The following is a 22,364-nucleotide window of genomic DNA, read 5'->3' on the forward strand; positions in this document are numbered from 1 at the left end:
ATCACATAGATACTCCACTCCAGAAGAGGAGGAACACAATTCCCACTCAACATGGGCTGTGCGTAGTGACTTCTTTCCAAAGAATACAGTATGGAAAGGTGGGGGGAAGGAGTAGCTCTATGCAAATTTAAGAAACCTGACAGAGACTACTTCTGACAGATGATGGAGGTCAGCATCAGTACTTACAAGGCATGTTGACGGCATATACACGTGATATGAGATGGTGAAATTTACCTCTGCGGCCTTCCTCTCAGAAAATCCTCATCTCAATCTAATGAGAAAAGCATCAGGTAAATTCCAATAGAGGAGCATTCCACAATATTCCAGGTCAGATTCCTCAAAACTGTCAAGGTCACCAAAAATAAGGGAAGTGTGAGAAAATGTCACAGCCAAGAGGAGCTTCAGGAGCCAAGACAACTCATGTTGGAGTTCAGGATGTAATTTTGGAACAGAAAAAGGGAAGCTAAAGAAATATGAATAAACTCTGAACTTCAGTTAGTAAAATGTATCAATATTGGCTTGTTAATTGTACAAAATGTACTCTACAAATGTAAGAATAGTGGTAATAGTAATAATTAGTAATAATAAGGGAAAGGAGAATAGTGTAGGGCAAGTCTGCACTATCTCCTCAATTTTTCTGTAAATCTAAAACCATTCTAAAAATAGTCTGTGAATTTTAAAGAATCATGGTCAAAAAAACCAAAATTAATTAAAAGAAAAGATAACTACCATCAGATTTCACCATTGATGGAATGACATCCCCTTCTAAAAAACATACAATAATCAGATATAGCCATTTTGCAAACTAAAGGGGAAAATGAATGCTCATAAAGAAGGATAAAGTGGTTTATCCCATTTTAAAGAGGAAATTGCAAAGCAAAGGTAACAGCAAGTACAAAATCCCTGTGAGAAGAGAACATGGAAAGTAGAGGATGTGAAAGGGGGCTGGAGCCTCGAAAGTGAGAAGGGGCATTTTCCAAAATCAAAAAAGAATAAGTAAATGGATATTAGACTATGCAGAGCCTATATGTTGGGATAAAGTGTCTTGTGTTTGTCGCGAATACAGTAAGTTACTGAAAGGTTTGAGTCAGAGACTTGGAGGGGGCTGGCGAAGAACGAGCACATTTGAGCTATGCAAAGAGGATTCTAATTGCAATGGGGAAAAAGGAGTAGAGACCGGGGAGGACAAGGTCCCAGTACTCTTCCTGTGACACCACGTACGTGTCAGAAGCTTCCAGAAGAATCCATTCTCTCATTCTTCCTACGCACATGGCTGGACTCCATTTTCCAGATCCCTTTGCAGGGAAGTGTGACCATGTGACTAAGTTCAAGCCAGTGGAATGTGAGCACAAGTGAAATGTGCTTCACAAAGGGTACTACTCAAGACCAGACAACGCCTGTTCCATGCCTTCTCCTCCTCACTGCTGGCTGGATGGCAGTGAGGAGAGCAATAATTCCAAGGTAACAGAGCAGCTTCTGCCTGGGTTCCTGAAGGACACATGACAGGAGACATTTACCAACCCAGATGACATATCCAGACTGTCTTAGGAGGAAGAAGTAAACTTCCATTTCTGAGTGTGACTTCAGCCCTGGGTCTGCCTGTCACAGCAATTTAGCCTGCCGTAATTAACTCAATGATTCTCTCTCTGTGTCCGTGCACACATAGTATGTCTCATAGGGGTCAGTGTCTGTTGTAAACTGGGAAAACAACTAGCAAATTCATTAACTAGGGACTTGCGTATAGTTTCATTGCATAAAGTAATTACCTCTTAGTTTATATAAGCCCACAGTCCCTCCTAAACTGACATTCTATGAAATAATTGACTGAACCTCTCAAGTGTGATGAACTGCACACTCAGGAAATCTCCCACGAGAGGCCACACCTTAAATACTTTCTACTCTAAGTGAGGCTAGTAATTTTTTAAAATGTCTATGGATGGCTTGGGATTTCTCTAATATAATAAGAAAAGTATAAACAAGATTCTAGGTTATTAATTTGCTAATAGTTTTTCCCTTAGGCCAGGGTTATTTCCTCAGCTGAAATACTCCTTCATTCACTAAAAATGATTTACTAACTGCCTACTCTAGAACCTGACTAAGGCACTTACTAGAGCAAATATTGATATGTTGGCTACTTGATATTGAATATGTCCAATTCTAAAGACTAATATGTGTTTCAGAAGCATTATTCTGATTTGACTAGTAGACAGTCCATAGGTTCCAGTAAACAGCACAGTCAGATCATAGATAGGGTTGGAAATAGAAACAGAACTTAGTTTTCCCTCCCTCAAACATGCTCAGTCACCAGTTGTTTACTTGCTATTGGTGACCACCTGAATCAGAATGCTTCTGGCTACAAGTAAATAAAATCCTAAATTCAAAATGGCTTAAAAAATTACAAAAATACCCTACGTAATCTAACAAAAAAGAAGTTCAGAGGTAAGGAGCCCTGATGGCACCACTGAGGACCCAGATTATTTCTGTCTGTGGCATCCTCTTCAGCACCTTGGCTTTTGTCCTCAAGAATTGTCCCCTCATAATCCCAAGATGACAACTACATCCTCACAAAAGGATCAAACACTCAAAGAAAAGGAGTACTTTCTTCTCTCATATTTCTTTTGAAGAGCAAGAAAAAAACTTCTCCAAAGCTTGCCTGGAGAGTTTGTCCTGTGTCCTTTTGGCCAGAATTGTATCACATGATCAGTCCTGAACCAGATACTGGTAAAGGAAATAGAAGTGTCATGACTGACTTAGGTGAATCAGGCTTCACCCGCTGGGGTGGGGGATTGGCCCCACCAATCACCACAACAAAGTTGGGGTTCTCTTCAAGAGGAAAAAAGCATAGAATGGCTGTTGGGCAAGTGACTGCCATTTCTACTCCACCAATTGATCCTCCATAATATTTTATATCTTAAAATGTCCTAGCATTTCCAACATTCTTTAGTTCAGAATTTTGATGGATAGATGATAGATAGATAGATAAATCAAAGAGAGATCTTTTCTTCGTTTGCAAAGATGATGGTACTGATTATTACCTCTATGTGCGGGTGCTGTTTTTTAAATGTTTGCCATAGAAGAAGCTACTGCATTCCAACATGTCTATGAAAAATAGCTAGAAATTTTTGAAACCAAACATATTCAGTTCTTAAGGTGCTAGACTCAGATTGAATTATTAGCACCATTTCCTTTCTGCTGACATTTTGATGACATGGTCATCATTCATTCAACCAAGTGTGGCCATTTTAGATTCAGTGAAGTGTTTTTATTCACGGTGTCCTCACAGGCTCCTTTATTTGTTAAAACTACTTCAAAATAGATAGGCTGATGAATCACCAGAACACTGCAAAGCAAAACTTAAGGGCCAGGACTAAACTGAGGAAATAAACAAAAAGATGAGGTAATTACAGACTTGGGAAATTCATGATATAGTATTAGAGGAAAACATCTGTCATTAAATATGATACGTGTTTTGTGGGAGAAAATGATACACAAATAAAAAGCATTCAAGTATAATGGGAATTCTCTGTTGATGGTGAGGTTGCAGGTGATTTTTAAATTCTTTTCTGTATCTTCCATATTTCATTAACTTTTTTTTACTAGTGAGAAATGAACATGGCTTCTGATAGGTTGATGCAACACCCTAGCCTGTTTTTTTTTGCCAGCTTCTGGCCAATCCACCAGAAGCTTGGGCATTTTCACTGTTCTCTCTGGAGCCAGTATGGAGTCTTTTCAGCAGCAACCATGAGAAAGCAGCAGGTGCTCTTCAGACCCAGGGAAGCACAAAATGCTTCCCAGAAACAGCCCCTGTTCTGAAAAAGCTCCCAGTCTAAGTTGGATACAATGGCAGGTGCATAGCTTTGGGTAGACACATTGCCCTCATGTGCTAAGATGACTTCTAGAAGCCAGATTCCACAGAGGATTCTGCCACAATGAACTGCGGGACGCTGGGCATGCTGCATTGCCCCCTGAGCCTTGGGTTTATTGTTATAAAATAGATGGATTGTCAATAGGTTAAAAAAAAAAAAGAAAGTCAATGTTGAGAAGTCTTTTCTTAAAACTCCAGAGACACTCTGACTTTAAAAAACTAGAAACTAGCCTTAGAAGGCGACGGTTAAAGAATATCTCAAATTGGCTTAAATTGAAATACCAGATGTATTCCCATTAAAGCTGAAAATGAGATAAGGGTTGGAATTAATGAATTAATCGTATAAGTACCTGTTTAATGTCTGTCTCCCAGCCCAGGCAATAGCTCTAGGAGGGCAGGGTCTGTCTCTGTCTTGTTCCATGCTCTGTCTCCAAGGTCTAGCACAGCACCTGGCACAGGGTAAGTACATCACAAATGTTTTGTAGATGGAAGAGGAGGAGGCAGACACACCCACAGGCTGGCTGTTTTCACCACTGGTGTTTCACTTTTCCTACCCCTAAAATGAGACAACATAAGGAAATTAAAAGTGTAGTTAACACAAAGCTAAAATCATTATTTATAGATCATGAGATTATTACATGGAAAACCCATGAGAAAATCTATTCTAGAAAATATTTAAGAAGTCAGATAAAAAATAAAGACTAAAAAATAGATTTTTCTATGAATTAATAACGATTAGAAAATATGCCGGGAAAAAAAATCTTTTACAATAGTAAAAAACATACAAAATACTTAAAATGAAAATAAGAAAAAGTAAAGAATTTGTGTGAATAAAAATATAAAAATGTCCTAAAGGGCATTTTGCTAGATGCAAAGTTTAAATATTGTAAAGATACAATTTGAAGTGTAATTCCATTGAAAATCTCACAATTTATATTAGTCTGAGGTCAACATGAATAGTGAAAAAGTAGTAAGAGGTAAAAAGGCTTTCTGATTTAAAACACAGAGCTAAAATACCTAAAAGTATGTGTTAGAGCAAAAATAACAGCCAAATTAGTGAAACAGAACAGAAAACAACATAATATTGAGAATTTGTTTTATGATGAAATTTACTTGGGTGGCTGAGTCTATGAATTTGGAATCACTTAATCCTGAAATCCTCTCTCAGATCTGCCTTTTGTAGTTAAGCATTATAAGCTATCAAGCCTCCGTTCACTCATCTGTAAAATAGGAATAAAAATATCTATACTAGAATGTAATTGTAAGGATCAAATGAAATGTGTATTCATTAAAATATTAAATTCACTAAAAATATTTAGCACAGTATCTCAGTATACAATAAAGGGTATTTTTATGATATACTTGATAAACCAGTGGGAAAGTAATCTACAAGAAATGATGCTGGGAAAATTATTGGCAAAAAAATGTATGTTTTATGTTTATGTTTTATATGTTACATTTTACAGAGTATACCAACAAGTTAAAGCATTGAATTAAAACTACAAAATAGCTAGAAGAAAGTATGAGTGACTCTTTTCCTGGTCTTGTGATGGAGAGGGCTTTAACAAATTAATGAAACAACATCACAAAGAACAGGCAAAAAGAATATTGAACTGTTCGTGTAGAAGAAAATTTACCATAAATAAAAAGAAAAAAAACTGAGAAAAATATTTACAAAAATTGTGTGACAGTTAGTTAATAACTTTAGTATATAAACAGCTCTTTAATATCAATACAAGAAAATGCTAACAACTCAATAGGAAGTTGCAAGTGATCTGAACAAATAATTCACAAATTATAAAAAAGAAGTACAAATTGTCAGCGATAATGACAAAGTTTTTAACTTTATCAATTCTGGCATTTCTGAATGCTGTGTATTTTTTGGGTATTTGAAGCCAGAGAAATCAAGAATGGGAAACGCAGGATTGAGATTATTGTGTACATGACTTTGTCAGGAAATGCCTAAAACTGAATCAAATATGTGAAGATGCATCATGCAGCTCCCATTTAACACCTATGTGTTCAGGAGTACTTTAAATTTTTAGGTATCAGAATTCATTTTTGGTAAATGGCAAGCAATGTGCCCTCACTGTCTCTGCCACCCCATGTTTTTCTCTAGTTTTGTAACATGGTACATGTGGCTTTCACACCTGACAGTATCCATGTCGTACATGTTGATCTGGGTGAGCATGAACTAAGCAGATGATAAAAGATCCCTGAATGAAATAGAGATCTAGTTCTGGGTCTTCTATCTCACCACCAGCTGCAGTCCAGGCCCTAAGTGAGGCATATCACTTCTCCAAATGCAAGAGTTTCTCCCAATTTGGTCTATAATTCCTGGACCCCACTCTAACCCTTCAGAATCAGAAGGCAGGTCTTGGAAATTGGCACTTTTAACAAGTACCCTAATTAATGCTTAGGTACTTTAAAGTTTGAAAAATACTGTGCTGGTGGACCACCAAGCACTTCTGATGTTAAAAATCAAGTATTCTGAAGGAAAAATACGCATGCTGAATAGCAGCTCCACTCTGTACATCTGAGAATGGCTGCCCACCTCAACTCACAAATTTGGATTCTCAGATCCTTGTTATATTTGAGTTGATATCTTTTTAGGTTTTGTTCTTCCAATCTCACGCATCCAATTACACTTGTAGCTGCCAGTCTTTGAAAGTGCTTTCAGAAGGCACATAAATTCAACCCTGAGTCCTTATGATTCAGACATTTAATCACACCATAAAGTTAATGGAACCCAATTTGAATGTAGACACCTCAACAGCCACATTGCATTGAATTCAGAGCATTCATAAAATGTGGGTCTCAAAATGAATCACCAGCCTAACGGAAAGTTCAGAGAAGAATGCCTCCCTCTCATTGGTCACTGTCCTAATCTTCAGCTGCCAGGAAAAAGACCGGAGCTGTCAACACAACACTGTAGCCCAGGCAACCAGCCATGCTGCTAGGAACTTTTCAACACTTAGAAAAAAAAGTTACTATAGAAACTTTCAGATGCTCTTTAGATTGTTTGGACCCTCTGTGGTTTATAGCAGTAATGACGCCTTGGGGTCAGACGTTGCCTATCAACCTAGGACCTCCGCTCATTCACAGCCCAGAAATGAGTTGCTTTTGGGGTGCTCCAGATTTTGCCTGAGCACTATAAATTGTGTTCTTCCAGTGCTGCATGGTCTCTGGGGAAAAAGGAAATAGATACTGTGTTTCCAAGACCCCAGTAATCCATTACTTAAACAACAGAAAAATAATAATGGCGGTGGCCATCCAAACATCCAGATGTGGTCGCAGCGATGTTTGGCTTCCACTGGGTGAAGACATCTGGGTGATTGATTCTGAGCTTTCCATCCAGATGTTCAACCACAGTGGCAAGTCCACTTCGAACTGAAGCTGGGAGGGGTGTGCATTTATCGAGGAGGTACCCATTTGAGCTCCTTTTATTGGAAATGTCTTTTCCCCTTAGTTTTTTTTTTCCATCTTGGGTAGGATGGTTTTGTATGAAAGAACCTTAGGATCCACAGAACTGCTTAGATCAAACTTCTCAACTATGCTTTCTGTTCAAGTTTCCATAGCCAGTGCTAAGTTAAGTGGAAGGAAGACCCAATCCTTTCTTATATTTTTAGACAGCTGCTGGAATTCACTCCATTCTTAAAAAGTTATTTACCTGAAGTAGGAACTTTGCACGTAAGGGAAGGAGGCAGGGCTCTCAAAATGGCTTGTGTACTTTTTGAGTCTAGTGTGCTGAACTACAAATTTAATCCACTGAAGTGGTTTCATGCAAACGCTCCTCTCAAATTCCTTTTGTACAAAATCTTGATGAATAATGTATAGAGTCTGAAAATGGATTAAGCTACATTTGGAGATGGTTTGAGTTGAGTTTTTTTTAAAGCAGGCAAAAACGAGCAGGTTTTTCTGTTGTAGCCTTTTTTAACCCTTCTTGCTCAAGCAATCACATTGAATCGTATCTTCTCAAAGCTGCCTTCCACACAATGTTTCTTGTCTTTTTTTTTCTGTCAAAAAGCTTGAAATGTAAAACGTTTTAATTAGAAATGTGAAGAGTGAATTGGACTCAGTTCCCTCAGATTTCCTGACTAAAGCAAGCAAATAGAATAGTAAAACCTTTTGATTTACTCCTGGCGGATAATTCAGCAACCAAATAGGCAGATGAGTGAAATCTTGCTGAATAAAATGTTTCCTGGTACGCCATGATCTTAATTACCCTGAGGACTGTGGCCATAGATAGAATGCCAATCTGTATGTCATGGGGAGCAGATGTAGTAAATGCTCAGAGACATATTTCTTCCAGAGCCAATCAAGGCCAGAAAGAGGAAAAAGGAGATGGCCAGGGGGGTTGCCAGAGTCTCCAAAGGCATCACAGAGACTTGGCTGCCATCGCAGGTTTCAGTGGGTCAGTCGTTTCTAATGAAATAATGCTGTACTTCATGATTGCTTATTTTTACATATCATTTGAATACTATGTAAATTGTCCTGGAAGGAGAATTGCAGCTCAAATGAGGAGATCTGGGCTCAAGTCCTAAGTCTGACCCTGCACAGTCATGTGACATTAAACTTACTTGCTCTCCCTGGTTTCAGTTTCATCATCTGTCAAGTGAGGAGAGCCGTCCTCCCTCCAGCTTCCCATCTGCGTGCGGGGCCCTGGGGAGGAACAAGTGAGATAAGTGGGGAGGTACTTCTCAGGCTTTGGGGGTGCTGCTGAATTCCTTGCTTTGGATGAACTCCTGTTTTCTCCTCAGACAGTGGTGGCATCATTGACTCTTCACCCACATCCTTCTTCATCCAGGGGTCCCCCAAGCCAAGGGCAAAGTGAACAGGCTGGTCTGAGAGGAGACTTCCAGCTGCTGCACAGCTGACCACTTCCAGTGGGCTCCACGTCTGCCACCCCAACAAGAGCTTTTAAGCTGACAAGGCCTTACCCCGACACTTAAAAACATGGCTTCAGATAAATACAGAATGACATCCTCCAGCCCAGCATGTCTCATGGCCTCCATTCTGAACCCTCGTCTTGACCCACCTTATTCCTGACCTTGTGACTAGCATTTTTGCTGCTGTTTGCCTCACCTCTCCAGATAGTTCCAGTGATCTGGTTTGGGCCTTTGGATTCTCTTCTCCATCAAGATTTAATTGATTCACTTTTAACCACATTCCCTTTACCCACTCCACCTTGGTCCCAGGACCTTACACCCTAGCCCTGTGAATGGGACACAGACAAAGAGAAGATTTTATATGCAGCGTAGGAGCTGAGATGCACCTCCCCAAACAGGCAGCATAAGGATTTCTGCCAGCACTGGGGACATTTTCTCTTTTGGTGCTGCAGACTTAGAACAAGTGGGCAATTTCAAATTCTATGGGACAGGTATCTTGGGACAAGGCAATGAGAGGAAAAGAGGTAGCTTCCCCCCACTCACCTCACCTTCCTACGTTAAATGTTAGCACACAGCAGCGTATGTCAACACACAAGGAAACCATGTCCTGTTTGTGCTTCTCCGTTTGACCTTGATTCACTGAATGGAGTGTTGAATGAGAAAAGAAGACTGACTCAAATTCAAATTCAAATTCAAATGCATTCCTTCCGGTTTCACAATAATATAGACTTTACCAAGCTTTAAAAAAAAAAAAAAATTCGACAATGTAGTGAGGGCAAGACCTTGCCAGTTTTGTTCATTGGAATATTCTAGAACTTAGCACACAGAAGTTGCTTAAAAAATACTTGTTACCTGAACAAATCCATGGGAAGAGAAAAAAATGATATCTGAAAGATTTCTTATTATCTGATGCTGATAGAGAGTAAAGTTAATGATTTAGAGAACAAGTATCCAGCAGTAGAGCTTGCTAATACCTTTTAAAATGTGTTGATGCTCATAAATCCAAAATAAACGACCTGTAAAATCACTTAAGAAGAAATAATACGCATTTAATCAGGCTTCCAGAGGAAAGTCTGAGGGAAAAGCCGAGAATTTCAAGGAGAATTATTAAATCCCTTCAAATTCAAGCGCTGGCTGATCACAGACAGGCCACATGTCCCTCTGCCCTCAGGGCTGTCACTTTAGGAGGTCTCGCTCAGCCCTTCGTTATGAAAGTCCTAAATGACAGCCACCTCCTGGAGCCAGTGGGAAAGGCTTTGGATCAGCTAAAAAGGGTAAATCCCATACAGGTCTACCCAGCACGCTTTGCCACATTCCACGGAGGGATCTTAAATAAAGGGGGAGAAATTGGACACGTCACCCATGTCCTAAAGCACACCATCTTCAAAGTCTTACTCAGGGCTTTCACTTCAAGTCAAAGGGCTCTTCCTCTGGCCAATAAAATTCAGAACACTCTGAACTGCTGGCCTGTGCCTCTGCTTTATAATCCTGTTGAAGTCTGGGGACCCTAACCGTGTTCTGGTACCTTCCATTCCGTCCTGGATTTTACCTCTTAGTCGGCTAATGAGAGTGACTTTACCTTTCCTGGGGTTTGATTGAGGTCCTGAGGGTGGTAGTAAAATGGATTCATCTTTTTGTTACAAACTCAATTAGCAGAAGTTGGAATTGCTCTCTTCTACAAACTTAAATAAATTGTTAATGAGAAATTTACCTTCACTTGATTCGCTAGTTGCCTTATTAGTTTGGAGTCAATGCTATTAAAAGAGAAGATGTTTATTAAAGCTTAAGGTGTCTGCTGGATGGAATGTTAAAAAGAAGGTGGCAGGATAGTGCCATGGACTGCCTGCCTCCAAAACCCAGGAGTTGCCATGATCCAAAGTGAACAACCTTGAGCCCTCATTTGGGGTCTTCTCATCAGGGAAATAGCGATTTACCTGGTAGATAGAAGGGCCACACATCCCTGGGGTGCATCTGAAGCTTCCCTTTTCAGCAACTGTCATGAGAGTGCTTTCTCAGCCCAGTGGACATGAGCCTGAAGGAAGGCCATCCAGTTGCACATGAGTCTGAACATCTTTGCTCTTCTGGTAAGGAAGGAACTAAACCACCCCACCATAAACGTCAGGGACGTAGGGAAAGGAGGCTGTTTATTTACTCAGGAAAGTTCATACACAGACCTCAAAACCACTGCCCAGAGAAAGCCATCGTGTCTCCCTGATGTGGCATTCCTAAAATGCCTCATCTTAATAACCAGGACCAGCTCTAAGCAGAGCTATGAGATCAGTCGAGGTTGTCTTCAGCCCCTTCTCCATTTCTCTCCCCAAAATGCTCTCCTGCACACACCCCTCCCCACCATGTAGCCCTTGTGGTAGAATCCACAGGCTGGTTCACTCTCATCCACCCCAACTCCTTCAGAGCCACTGTTTGGACCTGCAGAGGCTGACAAGGTAAATGGTCTTATTTCCCAGGGCACTCTGCAGCTTAGCTTCCACGTGAGACCTCACTTCGGCCTAGCAGACACGCACCCAGGACATTCCAAATCTGGAAGTGGACATCGAGGTGGAAGCTGCGCTCTCCTATTTCTGCTAACCAGCACCTTGCAGAGACATGTGGGAACTCTAACAGAGGGCCCAGGGTCCACACTCTAGCTCTGTGACTATTGAGAGGCAAGTCAAGGGCTCTTTTGTTGGTGTAGGGTGGGATAGACATGGTGACATAAGAGCCAGCAGTAGTAGAGGACACTTCCTTCTTCACCAACTTGATCGTGACAGAGGCAGAAGCTGCCTCGGTGGGCCAGTTCTAAGGTGGTGTTCTGGGCTGTGACTCCTGGAAGTTCTGCCAAAAGCCTCTTCCTCCAGCCCTTTTAGGGATTTTTGTAAACTCCCTGTTCCTTGCATGAAGTCCATTTCTGCTAAAAATAGTAGACTGAATTCTGTTATCTACAGTTAAACTCTGACAGAGACACTTTCTGTCTATATAACCAACCAAGTGATTTAATGCTCGCCCCCTCCACCATCTTCACAGATTAAATGAGTTGATAAACTAATTCACAATAAGTAGTTAATAACTAATAAATAACTTCTTATGGGTACTTGCCTTCACTAAAGAAGAAAGATTCCAATGGTGTATTTCCAACCATAAATGGCTTATAGTGTTGATAGGATTTTTTTTTTCCTGGACAAGGAGGCAAAGGTTTTTTTAATGGTAAAGAAGTTGTTGGTTGGTATAACGATGGAGATGACAATGGTGGTGGTGAGGTTTAAAAGCATGAGAGCTTGTTTAACTTGTAAGGCTCACTGGGCTGACCTCTCCAACTCCTCCCAACCCCCACTCAACCTCTAACCAGGGCTGGAAACACTACGGTCATTTTCTGGCCTCTCATTGCAGACCTCTCCTACTGAGCACTCTGTGAAATCAGAATTCTCCCAAGAAAGAGAAAACTTGCATCATAAGGGGATGAACAAGAGTTCCAGAAAGTCAATAACATACTCTCAGAGAGAAGACAAAGAAGCAGGCAGGTGAAGGAGGCAGCTGGATGGAGAGATGGTGACTGATGGTGTCTACACATCCACAGACATTCCTGAAACAGCTTCTCTGTTAAGGCTCCACCCCAACACTTGTGGAGAGGCAAAGCTCACCCTGGCCTGCAGGAGTTCACGGTACAGGGAAATAATAGAAATTGCCACTTCGGGATCATTTTATCTCCATTCATTTCATTCATTCAACAAACACTTTGTGTTTCTGTTTTAATTATAGACATGGGTGAATACGCTAGGTTTCATAACCCCTTATAGAAGGAGATGGACATGACACCAGTACTCACACAGAATGTTCTCAGTTACAACTGAGGCACTGCTACAAAGGGAAACCATAGCACACTGTCTGATTGGAGAAGAAGAGTTGGCAAAACTCGGTCTGGGGCTTCGTGGAATGCTTCCCAGAAGAAATGGCTGAATCCTGGGGGCTGAGCATGAGTTAGCCAGCTACAAGAAGCAGCACCAGCAAAGGCCCTGAGGTAGGAAGGAGCTTAAACCAATGAGGTACATATTCTTATCCCCACTTTACACATGAAGCAATAGGGATATTAGGTGACGTCCTAAGGTTTGCAGAGCGGGGGGTAGTGTGAACCCAGAGATAACGTCTTTATATGTAATCCAGTATTACCCAGCCTCTCTGGGAGACAGAGACAGAGATACTCACGGGCTAGAAAACCAATTATCAGAGACACTCTCGTGTCCTTCAGGGCCACCCCTCTTCCTGAAGGAGCTGAGAACAGATTCTCATTTTCTCATTCTGCTGGGCTCAAGACTAAACTAAGTGAAAAATCCACTTCAGACACAAAAGTCCTGGGTGCTTTAGGGGGGATGAAACCGTCTTCCTTCCTCCCCAGGTCCTTTCATACCATTATGGCGTAGTCCCAAGCTATCAATGATAGTGGAAAAACGGGACTTTGCAGTAGAGGAAAGAGGCTATTCAGGCTGCTCCTGATTTCTACAGAAGAGAGATCTTTTGATCTTTGAAACAGCCAAAAGGGCAGTTTGATCGTCCTCAAACTCATTTATTTTAGATTCTTGCAAATTTCTTTTCTGTAGGTTTACTTCCTTAGGAAACTCAACATTCAATTGAACAGTGACTTTTATATGTTGAAATGCAATGCTGATAATAAATACCATCCTGGCTATAGAGGATATTTTAAAAATCATAAAAGGGCCGACTGAGCCCGATCCAGGCAAAGATGACAAAGCGAATTCAATGCTTCTTTTGAAAATGAGTCATGGTCAGAAATACTCACTTTGACCAAAAGCATTTCTTTGAATGCCAGAGGTAAATTTGTTCACTTTCATTTTCTGCCTGGGTTTCAAGTCAGCCCTGCAGAACTGAACAAAATCAACTCCGAGAGGCCCCAGCAGCTGTTCCAGATGTAAATGTGAACAGGAGAGAGGTTGGGTCTGTTCCCTTCAATGTGCTGTTTTCAAATCATGCTGATGATACTCAGGGGTTGATCAGGCTCCGTATATTTTTTTCAGGGAGGAGTCAATCATTCCTCTTCTCTGCTACCTTAACATTTCCCAGGACCACCCTTTTCTTTACAGAGAAAAAGGATGTTTGATTATCATGAGCCTCCAAATTACTGGCAAAGGAAGAATCTGACATATGTTCCCAGTCGTGGGTGGGGGGCAGTCGGGGAAGGCCAGGCACAACATACTCAATCGATTATCCAAAAGGAGCTGCCTTTGATATCAGGGAACCTTCCCAAATGTCATTTAAGACTCAAACAATCTGTGGGAAATCAAAGTTCTCAATCAGAACTTCTGCCTCCCTCTTCTAGGTGCAGTGGTGGCTCAAGGAATCTTTGTTTTAACTATTTATAGGTGATTACTCTGAGAATGTGTTCCTCTTATGGCCCTTTCAACGTTAGGTTCGCTCTTTAAGAAGATGGATAATTTCGTTCTCCATCTTCATCACATGCACCTTTTCCCTCTTGCAGCTCTGTTTTAGGAAGACACAGATTAGCAATGCCAAAGAGCCAGCTGTTTTGAAGCAACCCTCTCATCAATGTGACCGCAAATTCCCAGTATCGGCTGAAATGTGGATTGAAATTGGGAAAGGAATTGGGGCCAAGAACAGGATGCCCCGAGGAGAAGAGACGGTAATGATTTGGAAGAAGATGGTGGAGAAAAAGAAGTCAGAGATGCATCGAAGAATTTGGGCCTCCCTCTGAGAAACAGCAAAGTCAAGAGGAGGAACCAAATGCGGTGTCAATTTAGAAACCACGGTTTGGATTTTGAATAAACTTGATGTGATGTGGTTCTTGGTGAATCCCAGCAGAAATATCAAGTCTTAGGTACTGCCTGGATTACTTTGGTATTTAGAGGCAGATGCTTCTCCTAGAAACAAGAATATGAGAAGGTTTCAGAAAGGGATTCTTTAGCCCTGGCCCACTCTGCACTGGTTAGACCACATCGAGGACAGTGTGGATGTACAATTCTATCACCTGAACCCTGTCCATTTTTCATGTTGTTTTCTAATACAGACCTGACTAGTTGGAGTGTCTACAGACAAGAGTGGTCAAGATAATAAAACGTCTGGACAGCAGTTAACACCCTAGAGATGTTTCGCCCTGAAAAGAATGACTTAAAGAAGATACGACAGCACTGAAGATCTGTTATGTGAAGAGGATTTGATGGGAGGCTCCAAGGGAGTTACAGGGAGTGGGGAGACAACCTTCACAAGTGTTGTTCCTAGAATTGTTAGCTCTCCAAAGGCATTTGGGGAAAGGGACTTTTTTTTTCTTAGAAGCAAATGGAAGTTTCCTTTCCTTTCTAATAAGGACATTAAAAAATAAGCAAACAAACAAACCTGGATTTCTGGACACTCGGAAGTATGTTTCTTACACACCCAGGCCTTGAACATAGGTTAACATGTTCCAGGAGGAACACAGGATTTCTAGCAGGCAGTTGCATTCAAGGCACGGTAACAAAATCAAAGACAAAACAGCACCACACACGTCTTAGCACAGGCACGTGCTCTGCATCCAGGCTCACAGACTAGGATAGCACTTCTGTGACAAGATTGCCTTTGTCACTCAGCACCTTTTGTCTCCTTTTATTCACCTTGCTGTCTTCCGGTTGTAAATTTTATCTGGAGATTGAATCAAGCTGTAGCCTTCTTATGGAATATGCCTCCAGACACTCACCCAAGAGTAGTTTGGGCAAAGTTTTCAGTACCAGGAATAAAAATGTTGGAATTGAAAGAGAAGTAGAACTATGTGGAAACATACACATGGCAAAGAGAGGCTGCCCACCTAATGAGAGTGGAGAAAAAAAAAATATGAAGCAAGATGCTAAATACCAGGAGAGAAATGGAGGAAACTGGCTTCAAATAACTAGGACCCACTCTCCTAAAAGCATTTTCCCCATTCCACTGCAATCCTCTGCAAGACAGATCTGCCAATTGCTCTAGCAGGAGTGTGTTACCAAGTAGAATGGGTTTGTCTGCACAGCTGTTTGTTGTCCTCATTAATTCTGGGATAAAGTGAAAGAAAAACCCTCCAATGCAGAAGTCAACACTACTCTCAGTGACTGCAACCCTTAAATATCCAGAGAGCTTCTAGAGAAGCAAGAGAAAAAGCAGTGATGAAATTCTGAAGCAAAAATATATTTCCTTTGTAAATAAGGCAACAGGGGGAAAAGTGTTCACTGATAATAAACCAAAAACTAGATATTTGTTTGCCCCCTTAAATCCTTCTCCCCAAACTTCCTGTCAGTGAAATGTTATCAAAACAACCAAGCAAAAATGCATTCCTATTTCAATTTCTGTTTCAAAGCAAAATATGGCTCTCAAAAAATGTCAGTTTCATCTAGTTTGGCCTTTCCGAGAGCGCGCATAGTTAGACTTCAATGAAATGTTGCGTTTGCAGTTGGAGGAGGCTGTTTAATTGAATTTTCAGATTAACTGGGTGTATGATCAGGCCACCCAAGATGGCTGTTCTCTTGCTCTCTGTACATCCCCTGCTCCACCACCAGTGCCTGTTTCACCTACATGGACTGACATGACTGACCTTCCTACGTACTTGCTCCCGCCCCAGCTAGTGATTGTTCTAATCTTTAATTCAGAACGTCTCCATCTGAGGGCTCATCAAGGGGCAGCGAGGGGCTGGCCTCTGCCTAGTTTCCCTGGTAACCAACCTGCGCCAGCCCGACGTCAACCCCACCCCCACCCCCACCCCTGCCCGGACCCAGGGGTGAAGCCAGCGCCAGGTTCTGCTCCGCGGCTGACGCGCACAGAGGGTGTCGCTCCAGGACGTGGCTTCAGAAGTGTAAGATCCCCCCATCCATTAAACCATTGCCCCGGGTTCTTTCTAAGATCTGGAGGTCGGGCAGGCACAGGGCTTGCAGGCCTAGTGGGGTGCAGCCCCCACATTGGCGGGGCAGCCGGGAGACGGGGGAGGCTCCCAGAGCGCCGAGGCGTCGGGAAGTGAGGACAAGGAGGGAAAGTTTCCCTGCGTCCACTGACATGTCGGGCCCAGAACTTCCAGGGGTGATTCCGAAGGTTGCGGGGGGAACGCCGGGCGGCCGTCCGCGAGTATGTGGGGCCCTGTGGTGGCTGTCCCTGATGGGTGGGGGCCGCCGAGAGCGCGGGGGCTCAGACACCGTCAGGCCGCTGTGGGGCTACCGGCCGCCATTACAGTGGGAGAGAGACGTTAGGCCGGAGGGCGGAGGCCACAGCTGTGGGCTGGCTGTTGATTTTTATATTAAAAAAAGGCCACAGACGCTGAGCTAACAGCAGAGGCGAAGGTTAACTTGAACGCTGATTCTTGTTCCTCCACAAGTGAGGCTTGTGAATGTGAGTGAATGATTTGTATTATTGTCTATTACTGTCATTTGTTTAAACTGAAAAATAAATTCCTGAAAATAGCCAAGGTGAGAATCTTTTGACGGTCTAAAATCGGTTTTTGCACATGCAGTTAGAGGAAGGAGCTTTCTGGAAGGAATTGTTATTTCTCTTCTTGTGCCATTGAGATATAAATAATCTCCTGGGCTCTTGGGAACTTTAATCATCTGATCCCTGAGAGTGAAGGAAAGAAAAAAAAAAAGGGACTTTTAAAACTCTATAGGGCTAACTATGTTTGGAAAATGTATCTATAATAGTCTTTCCAGATTTTGGTAACTTGCAGCTAAACTAAATTAAATGAAGAGAATTCATTGACTAGCTGGGTCATTTCAAATAGGATCAAATACTGGCACATTGATTGCTGGGCAGGTGTATGTTTATCTACCTTTGCCTCCTTAGGAGAGGACAACTAAAGCCTGTTTTCCAATCAGGAAACGCGTAACAAACATTTCACAATTACTTGCTTCTTGATTTTTGCCAGAGATTTAAGGTTTTTAAGGGTTCATATTATAATCAGTCATAATTCTGGTTATTGTAACCAAATTTCTTTATCAATGACATTGTAAGCAGGTGTTTAAAGTTCTTTGCCATGTATAAACAGTTGTACTCTGATGCTTTTACAAAAATTCTTCATCTTCAAGAAGATTCATAGGAAGGACCTTTGGCAAGTACAAGTCTGCTAAATCTCAGATCATACCCTTGAACGGGGTAAAAAATTAAGGAATTTTAAGGGAAAAACTGACGGCAACATAAAAAGCTAACAAAAGGGTTGGTTACCGAGTGAACTGATGAATATGGTTATAATTTTTATGGTTTTTTCTGGAATATTACTGGTTTTGATCAGTTTCCCAACTATAGAGAAGTCCTTCTCCTCAAATTAGTTATGACTTAGAGCGATTTGGTAAACTACACCTGTGGGTAGAATTGAAACATTTTTCTTTTCTCTCTGCCTGGTCTGTCCAGGAAGTGGAAGCTCTTTGTTTCAGAGCAGCCTTATCAGGTGAACGGGAAAGACTGTCTCCTGACATATGCAGGAACCACAATATTTGGGGGACCTCTAGAAGAGAGAAATCCACCAAGACAGAGCCTGGTGGCAGACCTTTGGCATGGAATTCCTGGCCTTGAGAGGTCTTTTAGGAATTCAGTCTGACTCCTTCTGAGGAATTCCACCACAGCCAGTTTGGAGAAGTCTATGTGGTCAGTTTACCAGACTTATTTGGCAAATAAATTAGTCTTGATTTGGCTATGTTTGATAGAGATGAGGGTAATTTAGACAGAAAAATACTATATTTTCAATAGACGTTAAATTCTAGTCCTGTTAATTGAGGTCCAGATTTATAAAAGTTGTCATGTTAGCCACACTTTTGTCCTAATGTTCAGGAGGAAAAGAAAATTATCTAGTGACATTGTCACAGAGTATAACTACTCATGATGTATAATCCTGCTTGCTTTAAGTCTGCTGCTAAAAGCACATGTAACATGCTTGTAACAATAGGGTATAATTGATAAAACATATAGCCTCTATATGATGTTTCCCCATCAACGTATCTCTGAGCTTGTTCATAATATCTGATCAGTTTTCCCTCAACATGAATAATGAGGCAAATATAAAGGAGCGCTAGCACCGAGGGACATGATCTGGACCCAGGAAAGGCAGGCGGCTTTCACGCTGGCTTCCAAGGACACATACTTCAGTCTGTTGAAAGATTTCAATCAAAAGGGAAAATGATGGGAAAATCGTCACATGTGAAGGTATGGGGAAGTCATTCTGGCTTATAAACTAAACTTTACTGACCAGCGTGGCCTGTTTTGTGGCCTGTTGAACATGCATTTTACATTTGCTTTGTCCATTGTGGAGGGGAATGCATCTGAAAGTCAAAATGGAGTAGCTGTGTGATTCAGACATCCAAGGTAAAACTGGGCCATCCAAGGTAGCCATTGTAGATGTGATTTTGGACACATTCCTGTATTCCTGAAAATACGAGTTTTCTGAACTGTATTGCTAGGTCAGACCAGGACAAAAACTGCAGGTCGGTGTGGTATTATCTCAGAATGTGGGTACTCCTTGTATTTTGTTTGATGGTATGTTGTCCCCTGTGCTGTGCCTGTTAGATGCCTTATGTTTCATCCCCAGCCTGAGCAGAGGGAATCTATTTGAGGACTGCGAAGCAACTGTGGCCTCACTGCAAAATGAGTCTAATTGCTGGGTCTAATTGTGAGATGCCGTCGTCATCCTCTTCTGGACTTCAGTGAAAAATTGAGCCAGCTAATGTGACTATGTGGGGCAACTGATGATGGGGTAACAAGACTCTCCCCATCTTCCTGTCCCACATGCCAATGCATCAGAAGGACCCCGTTGGTAAATGTTACTGTAAAACTGACTGCCTGTGAGCACCCCGGACTGTGCTGTGCTTTTGGGAACACAAGTTCAACTAGTGGGATTACCTGGTTTTGTTTGGAAAGACCTAATGAGTCCCCCAGAAATGGCACTCAACATGATATGGGGTGGCAGACCTGTTCTGTGACTGCTGACTCCCGGCTAGGCCACCAGAATGTTTCTTTTAGAGCCAGGGCCTTCCCATGGGGGTGGCTCTGGGTTTGTGGAAACTAGGGGTGGCCTTACCCTCCTTATAACCAGACAGGACACTGCCACCATTGTACTTCCTCTCCACGGACCCAGTAAGCACTTGGCTCCAAAATTTGCCCACATTCCTGGTGAATGACTGTTCTTAGCATACTAGGTATCTTACTCTTGATACTCTTTAGCTGCTGATGTCTGTGTTGTATTTGTGGTATCTGGTTGCAGCACCCCACGACCTGACCCCAGGAATATTGTGGAAAAGGGGTGGACCAAGATTGTAAGAGTCGTGCAGGGTATGCAGTGGTGGAATGTATGGTCAGGCCACTCGAGATGGCTGTTCTCTGGCTCTTTGTACATCCCCTACTCTACCAGTGGCTGCTTCACCTACACCCAGTGCACATGACAGACCTTCCTACATGCTTGCCCCCACCCCAGCCGGTGATTGTTCTAAACTCTAACTCAGAACATCTCCATCTGATAGTTTATCAAAGGGGCTTATCAAAGGCATGCCCCTCTGCTAGTTTCCCTGGTAACCAATGAGCCAATCTGATAGCTGGTAACCTCCCCCTACCCCTGGGAGGGAAGACCCCTCCATGTCCTGCTTGCCATCTGCCACACATGGTGGGGTGTCACTCCACCTTGCTCCAGACATACAAGCTCCCTCTATCCTTTAAACCACTGATGTCTCTGTCGCTGACTCTAGGCTCTTTCTTCAGTCTTGAAGCTGGGCAAATACAGCACTTGCAGGCCTGCGGGGTGCAGCCCAACACTGGGGGCTAGGCAGAAAGTCTTTCCTCTTTTGGTTCTGTTAGGAATAAATGTAAGATATTGAAGGAATGAAGATGATTTTGTCCTAGAGATCCAGAAACCTAGATCCATAGACAATTTCTTGGGAAGTCATATGCATAAGAAACTGACAAAGAAAATAAATAATACCTCACTGTCAGCTGTGCCTGTGTCCTAAGCTCTCTAGTAGGGTCAGCTGGAGCCCAGGTCACAGCTCAGGACTTCTGGATCTTCCCCCTACTCATCAGCCATCAGATGTGGGTTTCCACATCTTATCATTGGACATCGCAGAACAAAAGAGCAGAGGACAGAGCGCGCACAATGAGAAGAGAGGGCAAAAGGACCTTTCTATGTCCCTTGTGGAAGTGAGCCCTAAACTGTGCCCACTTCAGCCTCATGAAGGGGGAAGCAGATTTTGCCTCTTAATTATAAATATGGTTCACAGCAGAAATGACTTTCACTTACTGAATAGTTTTATACATCTTGTTAATTGAAATTTTGCTCTATGCAGGTGACAATTTGCATGTCACTCCTCCATGTTTTTACCCATGTTCAGGGATTGTAGCGTCACTATGATTACCATGATCATAAACCAGAATTTTCTCCTGCAGTTGGTTACACAGTAGACTAGCACGTTCATGCTTACTGTAGGGAAGAGTAAACGAGGGAGGGGCAGTTCAGAGGTGACTCATTTAGAGATCTAAATCATCCCAAACCCTTTCTAAAACCCTTCCAGAGTCCATGAAAATGAGCAAAATTAATTGAATTCTAAAGTAAGAATACTTTTATAATTAGCACATTGCCCTTTTGTTTACATTGTAATAGTAAAATACATTTTTATGTGATGTATGAATACTTCACAAATAATTGAGACACTTATGTTAGTGGGGTAAGGAACATACATTTCATTTAAAACTTGTGATTTTAGTTTTTAAAATTGAATGTGAATTAGATCCTAATCTTATTATCTTGATATTTTGCAGTGTGTATCTTGGATTTGGTGACACTGTGAGGTCATCTCTGATATATTTGAAGCTGTGGCCCCGATCAGGGATCCAACCCCCTAACGTAGCAGCGTTTGAGTGAAAAGCATTGTCCATCGTACAGTGATACACTCAGGGACCCAGTTTCTAAGAATACATTCTGGCAAAGAGCTAGGACAAAATCTCTGCCTCCCTGGTTTCATTACTGATGTCCATCCAAGAATCAGGAATAGACAGGAATTGGTGAGCTTACTGATTATGATAAACGGTAGCCGTAGGACTCTTCCTTGGTTTTCCATCAAGGGCTTCTGGGAAAGAGAGGTTCCTATCCTCACATACACAGGACAAAAAACCCCAGGGGTGGAGTCACTACAGCGCTAGAGACTAGTGCCCACCAGCCATGGTGTCCATATGGCCTGCAACTCTTTTTGATTCCCAGTCCCCTAAATGGGGCAAAAGGTGGTCTCCAGAGAAAACATGAAGGTCTTGTCTACCCAGATCTGGGCACAAAGCTCCTTCGGATTCTGTTCTGAGGCCCTGATTCTCCAGGCTCAGAAGGCTTGTATCACTTTGAGGTCACAGAGCACCCTCCCAGATCTCAGTGGTTTCATCCTCCTTCAGTTTAGCACAGGACACCAAGAAGTAGGATGTGGGCATGTGGACAAATGTGTAAAATCATCACTATTCCTGGAAGAAGAATCCTGGCTTGTTCTCAGCTCAAATATGAACTGAGGCACATGCAGCGAGCCTATTGCCAGACATTGGGGAAAATAAGCCAAAAACATACTTGCTTACTTGGTTTGTGATTAACCACCTAAGACAAGTTACATGGATGCAAAACACATATGAAGAAGTGAAAGCATAAGGCA

General features: G+C 42.1%; 1 protein-coding gene across 11 annotated transcripts in view; it reads left to right on the top strand.

The window, feature by feature from the left end:
• Window positions 1–20,672, top strand: part of CABCOCO1 (ciliary associated calcium binding coiled-coil 1) — a 129,304-nt gene extending 108,632 nt beyond the window's left edge. For 5 of the 11 annotated variants that reach the window (XR_012510244.1, XR_012510245.1, XR_012510251.1 and 2 more), the window contains one exon: window positions 160–10,464. The gene's annotated coding sequence lies outside the window, so the exon portion shown is untranslated. Of the gene's footprint in view, window positions 1–159; window positions 10,465–12,138; window positions 12,411–12,507; window positions 12,767–14,239 lie in introns of those variants that run through there. The other 6 variants (XR_012510249.1, XR_012510250.1, XR_012510253.1 and 3 more) reach the window with 5 other exon arrangements.
• The last annotated feature ends 1,692 nt before the right edge of the window (window positions 20,673–22,364 follow it).

The sequence above is a fragment of the Camelus bactrianus genome, chromosome 11, assembly GCF_048773025.1.
Source record: "Camelus bactrianus isolate YW-2024 breed Bactrian camel chromosome 11, ASM4877302v1, whole genome shotgun sequence".
Lineage (NCBI taxonomy): Eukaryota > Metazoa > Chordata > Mammalia > Artiodactyla > Camelidae > Camelus > Camelus bactrianus.